Below are 9,343 nucleotides of genomic sequence, written 5' to 3'. Positions count from 1 at the left end.
AACAGTGGGTTATATAGAGGGAACATATTGGGGAACAGTGGGTTATACCTCAAGAGGACATATTTGAAAGGCTGTTGTATATAAAGTTGACCCAATGAGACACATGCAAAGATACCAAGGAAATCAAAAGCAGAAATTGTAGATGCACTGCCATCATTTCCCAATATTCCTTACATACCACAGGTGCTGTCATAGGACTAACGAATTGCAAATGTGACGACCCTTTTCAAAAAACCAGTGTAACGCCCAGCAAAAAATAATTGGGGAATATAAAATCAAGGGTGCAATTCCAAAGTGGGTGCAGAAGCGCATGGATCTGAGTGCATAAGTATGTAAATAATTAACAAGTTGGCAGAACAGTTTGAAAGAGAGACTGACAAAGCATACAGCATCCTGGGCTTTATAAGGCTCAGTGGTTAGCACTGCTGCCTCACAGCACCAGGGACTAAGGTTCGATTCCACTGTCTGCATGCCGTTTGCACATTCTCCCCTTATCTGCGTGGGTTTCCTCTGGGTGCTCCAGTTTCCTCCCACAGTCCAAAAATGTGTGGGTTAGGTGGATTAGCCATTCTAAATTGCCCCATAGTGAGGGCACAGATTGATGGCAAGATAAACAATGGTGACATGGGGAAAATTGTTTTCACACAGTAATTGTGACATGAAATGCACAGCCTCAGAATTTTCTTGAGTTAGGGTCAATCATAGCATTCAAAGGGAATTAGAAGAGGGAAAAAAAATCAAGGTTACATTGAAAAAGCAACAGAGTGGAACAAGGTGAATTGATCTTTCAGAGAGCAAGCAGACACATCGGATTGAATGATCTCCATCATGCTAACACCATTCTGCTTCATTATGGAGGGGACATTATGGGAACAGTGGGATATTTGGATGGAACACAATGGGCACAGTGAGACATATTGAGGACAGATACTGAGAAGTGCAGGATGGAAGTTATTGCTTTTCCAAGAACCTTATAAATTGAGAGGCAACTAGAGCCAGATGATGGTCCAATACACCGCTTCAGGGATGCTTGCTAGTGTCATATGAAGCCCTAAGCATTGAATATTGTACTTCTTTTGTGTTATGTCTCACAGTCTGTCTGTATACATTGAGGAGACGTGCACACAACGTCATTACTATATGTGACCTGAAGGTATAAAAGTCTCAGATTTCATCTTAACCAAGGCCGCTTAAAGCATGACATACAGATGGAAGCAAATAGCTTAACACTTGCCAGACACTGCTGTCCCTAGTAACTGTAATATTGGTGCATATCAGTGAGTGGTAACAAATTTTTGTTAGATATTTCAATACCAAGTTGCTGCATCTCCTAGTTTCCTATGTTGTGTGACATAATCATGTTACAGCTGTACAAAACATTGGTGAGGTCACATTTGGAGTGCTGTGAACAGTTCTGGTTGCCCTGTCATAGGAAGGATGTTATTAAACTGAAAAGGGTTCAAACAAGATTTACAAGGATGTTACTGAGACTGGACAGTTTGAATTATAAGGAGAGGCTGGGTAGGGAAGTGATGGCCTAGGGGTATTATCATTGGATTGATAATCCAGAGACTCAGATAACATTCTGGGGACCCGGGTTTGAATCCCACCAGGGCAGATGGTGGAATTTGAATTCGATAAGTATCTGGAATTAAGCATCTAATGATGATCATGAATCCATTGTCAATTGTCAGGGGAAAAACCCACCAGGTTCACTAATGTCCTTTAGGGAAGGAAACTGCCTTCCTTACCTGGTCTGGCCTACATGTGACTCCAGAACCACAGCAATGTGGTTGACTCTTAACTGCCCTCTGGGCAATTAGGGATGGGCAATAAATGCTGCCTAGCCAACAATGCCCTCATTGTATGAATGAATAAAAAAAAAATATACCCACACACACATAAACACACACACAATGGGGAACAGTGTCTACAGTGTACACCACAGGCAGTTGTGAGATACGTAGATGGGTCACAGGGAGGATGAATGGGATATATATAGGTACTGACCAAAAATATTGAAATATATAAAGCTGTAGTGGGATACATGGATCTGTTATCTCCAAATATCATCCTTTGCCTTCTCATCAATGTTAATTTCTCTGCTTTATTGTTCTTACACAATTAAAATCTGAGTTTTGTTCTAAATCTTGATTGCATTAGCACCCTTTCTGTGAGTTATATTTATGTAGATTAGACAATTATCAGAACGTGGGGATGTAATCAAAGCCCAGCATTTTCCATCAGATCAATAGATACTGGTTCCGAAAGGCAAATATCCACAGGGCAAATGTAGAGCAGCAAATTTGTTTGTGAAAAGAATATTTTAAAACATTTAAAGGTTACTTCAAGACTCACAGAGATACTGGATAATCTGAAAAGCCTCTTATCACACAGCAGGTGTCTTCAGGGAGTAGAGCAGGAGCAAGTAAAGTCAAATTTTTAATGATTAACAGAGACAGAATTGAAGGCACACTGACTTCCATCCTCAGCATCAAAGTCCATTGAAATTAGTTTAGAAATGGTACAAACCACCGGCTGAAAGCTAAGTGCAAGTAACGCTCAGTTTCCCTGTTCACAAAGATGAGTATAGACTCAGATAGACTGATGGCAGGCTGGGAGAAAGAAACTTGCTGGCAAGTTCAACTTAAAAATAAAAGCAATGTTGCAGTGAGGAGGCAATATTTCACAATACTTTTGCAGGAGGGGTATCTAGAGTCACTTCCTCATTACTCCTAAGTTGAAATGGTTGTAGGTTATGATGGTTGCAGACACAGGATAGGAAGGGAACATCAGTCCATAACTCTATGCCCGTTGCTGCCCGACCATTAAAGATGTGTGAAGTCTGCTGGGTCAGCTTCCTTTGCCAAGAGGAGCCCCAGCAGCACCATGTCGAACAAAGCGAATGTAATGTCACCTCTTTCTGAGGCACGTGGATGAGCAGGAGGTAATGGAAGTGCTGGAGTACCTCTTGGGTAGCTCAATCTTCCTGCCAGCACTGAGGGGAGAATGTGGTGTAATGGTATTATCACTAGCCTTGCATCCAAAGGTTCCAACCTAAAGTTCTGAAGTGACAGGTTCAAATCCACAACAACATCTGCTGGAATTTTAATTCAAGTAATAACTCTCGAATACAAGGATGTGGAGGTGTTGGGCAGGAGTGGACAAAATCATGAGTTACATGACACCAGGTTATAGTCCAACAGGTCCTGCAGCGCTCCAAAAGCTTGTGATTTCAAACAAACCTGTTGGACACCAACCTGGTGTCATATAACTTCTGATTTTGAACATAATGGTGACCATAAAACTATTGTCAATTTTCTGGTTCACCAATGTTCTTCAGAGAAAGAATACTGAGAGATAATGTAAAATAAAGCCTACAGCTTAAAAAGGGTACAAGAACTGAGGGACCTAGTGTGCATTTGTGCTTAAATCATTGACATTATACAAGGGATGTGGTGACTAGTAGTGTCACTGACCTTCTAACCCAGAACATCATGTTCCAAGGACATGGCAGATGGTGAAATCTGAATTCGATGAAAATCTGGAATTAAAAAAAAGCTAGCCAAATGGTAACCTTTGTCAATTGTAAAAACTCACCTGGCTCACCGATGCCTGTTGAAGATGGAAATCTGCCATCCTCACCTGGTCTGGTTTACATGTGACTCCAGGCCCACAGTAATTTGGTTGACTCTTAACTGACCCTCTGGGCAATTAGGGATGGGCATTAAATCCTGGCCCAGCCAGCATTCCATGAACAACTAAAAAACATTTTAAGGCAGCAGGACAGGTTGGGAGAACCATTAATACAGCATACAGATCCTAGGTTTTATTAATAGGTGCATACAATAAAAAGGCAAAGGAGATAATGCTGAACTTGTAAACGACACTGATTCAGCTTCAGCTATACTGGATGCTACATCTGAGGAAGGATGTGGAGGCTTTAGAGAAAATGAAAGTAAAGATTTGTGAGAACGGTTCCAGAGATGAGGACTTTCAGATGTAAGGATAGGTTAGAGAAGTTGGGACTGTTTTTCTTGTGAAAGGCAAGGCGAAGTGGAGATTTGCAGATGACACCAAAATTGACAGTGTAGCTTACAGTGAAGAAGGCTATCGCAGAGTACAATGGAACGTTGATCAGATGGGCCGATGGGCTGAGGAGTGGCAGATGGAGTTTAATATAGATAAATGTGAGGCGTTGCATTTCGGTGAGGCAAATCAGGGCAGGACTTATACAGTTAATGGAGTGTTGCAGAACAGAAAGCTCTGAGGGTTCAGCTGCATAGTTCCTTAAAAGAGGAGTCGCAGGTAGACAGGGTGATGAGAAAGGTGTTCGGCACGCTTGCCTTCATTGGTCAGAACATTGAGTATAAGAGTTGGGACATCATGTTGGGACATTGGTGAGGCCACTTTTAGAATATTTCATTCAATTCTGGTGTCCTTGCTATGGGAAAAATGTTGTTAAACTTAAGACGGTGCAGAAAAGATTTACAAGAATGTTGTTGGGGTTGGACGGTTTGAGCCATAGGGAGAGACTGAATAGGTTGGGGCTATTTTCCCTGGAACATTGGAGGCTGAAGGGTGACCTTATAGAGGTTTATAAAATCATGAGGGGCATGGATAGGGTGAATAACCAATGTCTTTCCCAGGGTAAGGGAGTCCAAAACTGGAGGGCATAGGTTTAAGGTGAGAGGGGAAAGATTTAAAAGGGACCTAAGGGGCAACTTTTTCACCAGAGGGCCGTGTGTGTATGGAATGAGCTGCCAGAGGAAGTGGTGGAGGCTGGTACAATTACAACATTTAAAAGGCATCTGGATGGATATATGAATAGGAAGGGTTTAGAGGGATACGGGCCAAATGTTGGCAAATGATATTAGTTAAGTTTAGGATTTCTGGATGGTGCAGAAGGCTGTTTCCATGTTGTATAATTCTATGACTCTATTTGATCATAGTATTCAGATCACGAGCTATCGACCCAGAATGGTTAGAAACTGTTCCCAATTGTCAAAGGACCGGGATCAAGAAGGCGCAGATTGGAAATATTCGACAAGATAATGAAGAGTGATATGAGGAAAAGTCTGTTTGACAGAAAGCGAGTTGTAACGTTCTGGAAGGCACTTCCTGAGAATGTAGTGGATACAGGTTCAGTCGAGCTGCTCAGAAAGGGCTTACCCCGTTATCCAAAAGAACAGAGGTGTGGGGAAAAGGCAGGAGAATGGTATTAAATGAATGCTCATTTGGAGCACTGGCACAATTGGCTAAATGATCTCCTTCTGCACTGTAACAATTCTGTAACTTATTTTGAGCAGCCCGCATTTCCTGTTGGTTTTAAAAATGCAGATCAGCTCTGTTGGCTGGTTCTTCTCTGCCACATGGCCTCGTTTGCTTGTGAAATCGTAAAATCTGATCAATGCTATATTATTGCTGCTGCATGTTGGAACTGGTCATTAAAACAGAATCGTTAGATTTTACTGAAATTTATTTTTACATCTCTGAGGGGACCTGATAAAAATTGCCTTCTCTGCACACAGAAAATTATTTTTCCAATTATTCAAGTCATAAATTCCCAAGTTAAACTATTAAGAATGGACTATAACAGCAAAATTCAGAGAAGAATGCATTCTCTATCATTATGTGGCTTTATGCCGACATTGCTGAGTTTGGTTTAAAGACAGACTGGTTGAGGAGAAGGCAAAGTCAAGGACGATCTTAGAAAAAGAATCGGGGAGATGTTTACAGGGAAAAAGGGAACAGCTGAGGAGTTAAACAGATATTTTTCATGAATCTTTATGGGAGAAGATACTTCAATCATCCCACTAATGCTAAAGAGTATGGTGGAGGAATTAAGAACCATCACCATCACTAAAGGCATAGTATTAGACAAACTAAAGGCAGATAGGTTCCCTGGCCATGATGGCTTGCATCCTAGGATCCTAAAAGAGGTAGCAACAGAGATAATGGATGCATTGAGTCATAGAGTTATAAAGTCGTAAGACACAGAAACAGACCCTTCGGTCCAACCAGTCCATGTTAACTCTGTGTGACTGAAAGATTTCCTTTTTGTGGTTTTTCCTCACCACCTGCAACAAGTTTCGGGCAGACTAAAGAGTGTCTTTCACCGAACTGAAGGTCCGCCAGGCACAGTTGATGTTTGTCTTGGTGTGCGTCCCAGGAAACAGGCCATAGAGCACAAGAGTCCTGCGTCATGGAGCTGCTCGGGACGAACCTTGACATAAAGAACTGCATCTCTCTCCAGACTTCCTTTGCAAAGGCACATTCCAGAAGGAGACATGTGGCAGTCTGTACCCCCCCCACACAGCCACTTCGAGGGCAGGGTGTGGTAGCACAGACCCACCGGGAGGATCTCAGAGGTAGTGCCCTTCTCACCACCAGCCAAGTGATGTCGTGGTGTTTGCTGGAAAGTTCTGGCCATGAGGCATTCTGACAAGTGACTTTGACAGTCTGCTCAGGGAACAACTCGACAGGATCCACCATCTCCTTTTCCCACAGGGTCTCGAGGTCTCCACCTGCTGACCACTTCCTGATGGACTTGTGGTCAAAGGGGTTTTTGTTTACAAATTTCTCCGAGGTGGGGAAGAGGTGGTATGGACCAACCACTCTGGGCAGTCTGCGATGCTGAAGCCAGGCCCATCCTTCCCAACACCAGGGACAGGTAGAACCTCAGTACGTAGTGACACTTGGTGTTTGTGTACTAAGGGTCTATGCACAGCTTCATGCAGCCACACACAAAGGTGGCCATCAGGGCGAATGCAGCATTGAGTACGCTCTTCTCCTCCTTTCCCTGAGATTTGTACGTGTCGCTTGTATGTGTGCGATACCCTGTCAAAGGCCTTCTCCTGCTCCAGGCTGATGAGGCAGGTTTCCACCCCCCTGTCTTAGGGAGCAGTGAGCATAATATGATCAAACGCACCCTGCAGTTTGAGAGCGAGAAGCTGGAATCAGACGTAACAGTATTACAATTGAGGAAAGGTAACTACAAAGACATGAGGGAGGAGTTGGCCAGAGTTGATTGGAAGGGGGAACCTAGCAGGGAAAATGATGGGGCAGAAATGGCAGGAATTTCTGGGACACAGCAAAAATTCATCCCAAGGAAGGAGAAATATACTAAAGGGAGGATGAGGCAATCATGGCTGACAAGGGAAGTCAGGGACAGCATAAAAACAAAAGCAAACAATGTGGTGAAGATTAGTGGGAAGCCAGAGGATTGGGAAGCCTTTCAAAACCAGCAAATGACAACTAAAAAAGCAATAAGGTGGAGAAGATGAAAAAGAGAGTAAGCTAGCTGGTAATATAAAAGGATAATGCAAGAATATTTTAGGAATGTAAAAGAAAAAAGAGAAGCAAGAGTGGACATTAGACTACTGTAAATGAGGCTGGAGAAATAGTAATGGGGACCAAAGAAATGGCAGAGGAACTGAACAGGTACTTTGAGTCAGATTTCATGGTGGAAGATATCAGGAGCACACCAGAACTTCAAGGGAGTCAGGGGACAGAGGTGAGTGTAGTGGCTATCACTAAGGAGAAAGTGCTGGGGAAGCTGAAAAGTCTGAAGGTGGATAAATCACCTGGACCTGAGGGACCACACCCCAGAGTTCTGAAGGAGATAGCTGAGGAGATTGTAGAGGTATTGATGGTAATCTCTCAGGAATCTTTGGAGTTAGGGAAGGGTCCCAAAGGACTGTAAAGTGGCTAACGTAACCTGTTTTCATGCCTAACAGTATGTTAGAATCCTTTGAGGAGGTAATGAAGAAGTTAGACAAAGGAGAGTCAGTGGACAAGTTCTCTTTGGATTTCCAGAAAGCCTTTGACTAGGTGCTGCACAGGAGACTGCTCAATAAGAACCCATGGTGTTAGGGGCAAGGTACTGACATGGATAGAGGATTGGCTGACTGGTAGAAGGCAGAGAGTACTTATCCAAATGTTTTTTACACTTTGCAACTGTACCCACATCCATCACTTCCCCTAGCAGTTCATTCCACACACGAACCACCCTCTGTGTAAAAAGGCTGCCCCTCCTGTCTTTTTTAAAATCTTTCTCTTCTCAGCTTAAAAATATCCCTGCCAGACCTGAAATCCCCCAGCCTAGGGAAAAGACACTTGCCATTCATCTTATCTATACCCCTCATGATTTTATAAACATCGAGATCACCCCTCAACTTCCTATGCTTCAGTGAAAAAAAAGTCCCCAGCCTATCCAGCCTCACCTTGTAACTCAAACTTATAATTCTTGGCAAAATCCTGGTAAAATTCTTCTGAACCCTCTCCATTTTAATAATATCCTTCCTCTCAAAAGGTGACCAGAACCGGACACAGTATTCTAGAAGAGACCTCAGCAACGCCCTGTACAAACTCAACATAACGTCCCTACTCAAAGGTCTGAGCAATGAAGGCAAGCATGCTAGATGCCTTCTTAACTACTCTGTCTAGATATGATGCAAGCTGCAAAGAATTATACACCTGAACCCCTGGGTCTCTCTGTTCTACAACAGTACCCAATACCCTACTTTTAATTTTATAAGTCTTTCCTAAGTTTGTTTACCAAAATGCAATACCTCACATTTATCCAAATTAAACTCCATCTGCCACTTCAGTCAGAGGGTGGTGAGTCTATGAAAATCATTGATGCATAGATCTGTGGAGGCCAAGTCATTGAGAGTGTTTGAGACAGAGTTGGATAGTTTCTTGATTAATATGGGGATCAAGGGTTACAGGGAGAAGGCAGGACAATGGGTTTGAGAAACATATCAGCCACGATCAAATGGCAGAGCAGTCGATTTGCTGAATGGTCCAATTCTGTTCCTGTATCTTATGGTCTTCCTGGTCTTCTACTCATTGCTTACTCATTCTGCAAAGTGAGGGTTGACTGGTATCTATCTTGGAAGTGCCTTGCCCAGTTTGAAACTCTGCCCTTTATCCTTTTCCTATAATTTGCCTTTAAACAGGATCTAACTGTTGAAAATATTGTTTGTCATCTCATCTTCCCCTTTGAACTCCGACTTTATTGCTTCCTTTCAAGAATGAAGAGTCCTAGCATCTTTGACATTGTCCACCTGACTTTTTTTTTAATGAAGTTCACCAGTTCTCCGTAAATCATCTCCTTCAGCAACACTATGCTGCCCATGTTAGCATGTCAAGTCACTGTGCATTGCTAATGGTGTGCTGCATTAACTGGACATGCCATACGCTAATGGCTCCAGCAGCTGTACAGTTCCTAATAGGTAATGGCAGAGCAATAGTTGGGCAGATTTCAGAAGAAGAGAAAACAAGGTGTAGAGCTGGATGAACACAGCAGGCCAAGCAGCATCAGAGGAGCAGGAAGGCT

This window comes from Rhincodon typus, chromosome 23, assembly GCF_021869965.1.
Source record: "Rhincodon typus isolate 14 chromosome 23, sRhiTyp1.1, whole genome shotgun sequence".
In the NCBI taxonomy this organism is placed as follows: Eukaryota; Metazoa; Chordata; class Chondrichthyes; order Orectolobiformes; family Rhincodontidae; genus Rhincodon; species Rhincodon typus.
The sequence above is the reverse complement of the archived record's forward strand: the minus strand, read 5'-3'. Positions refer to the sequence as shown.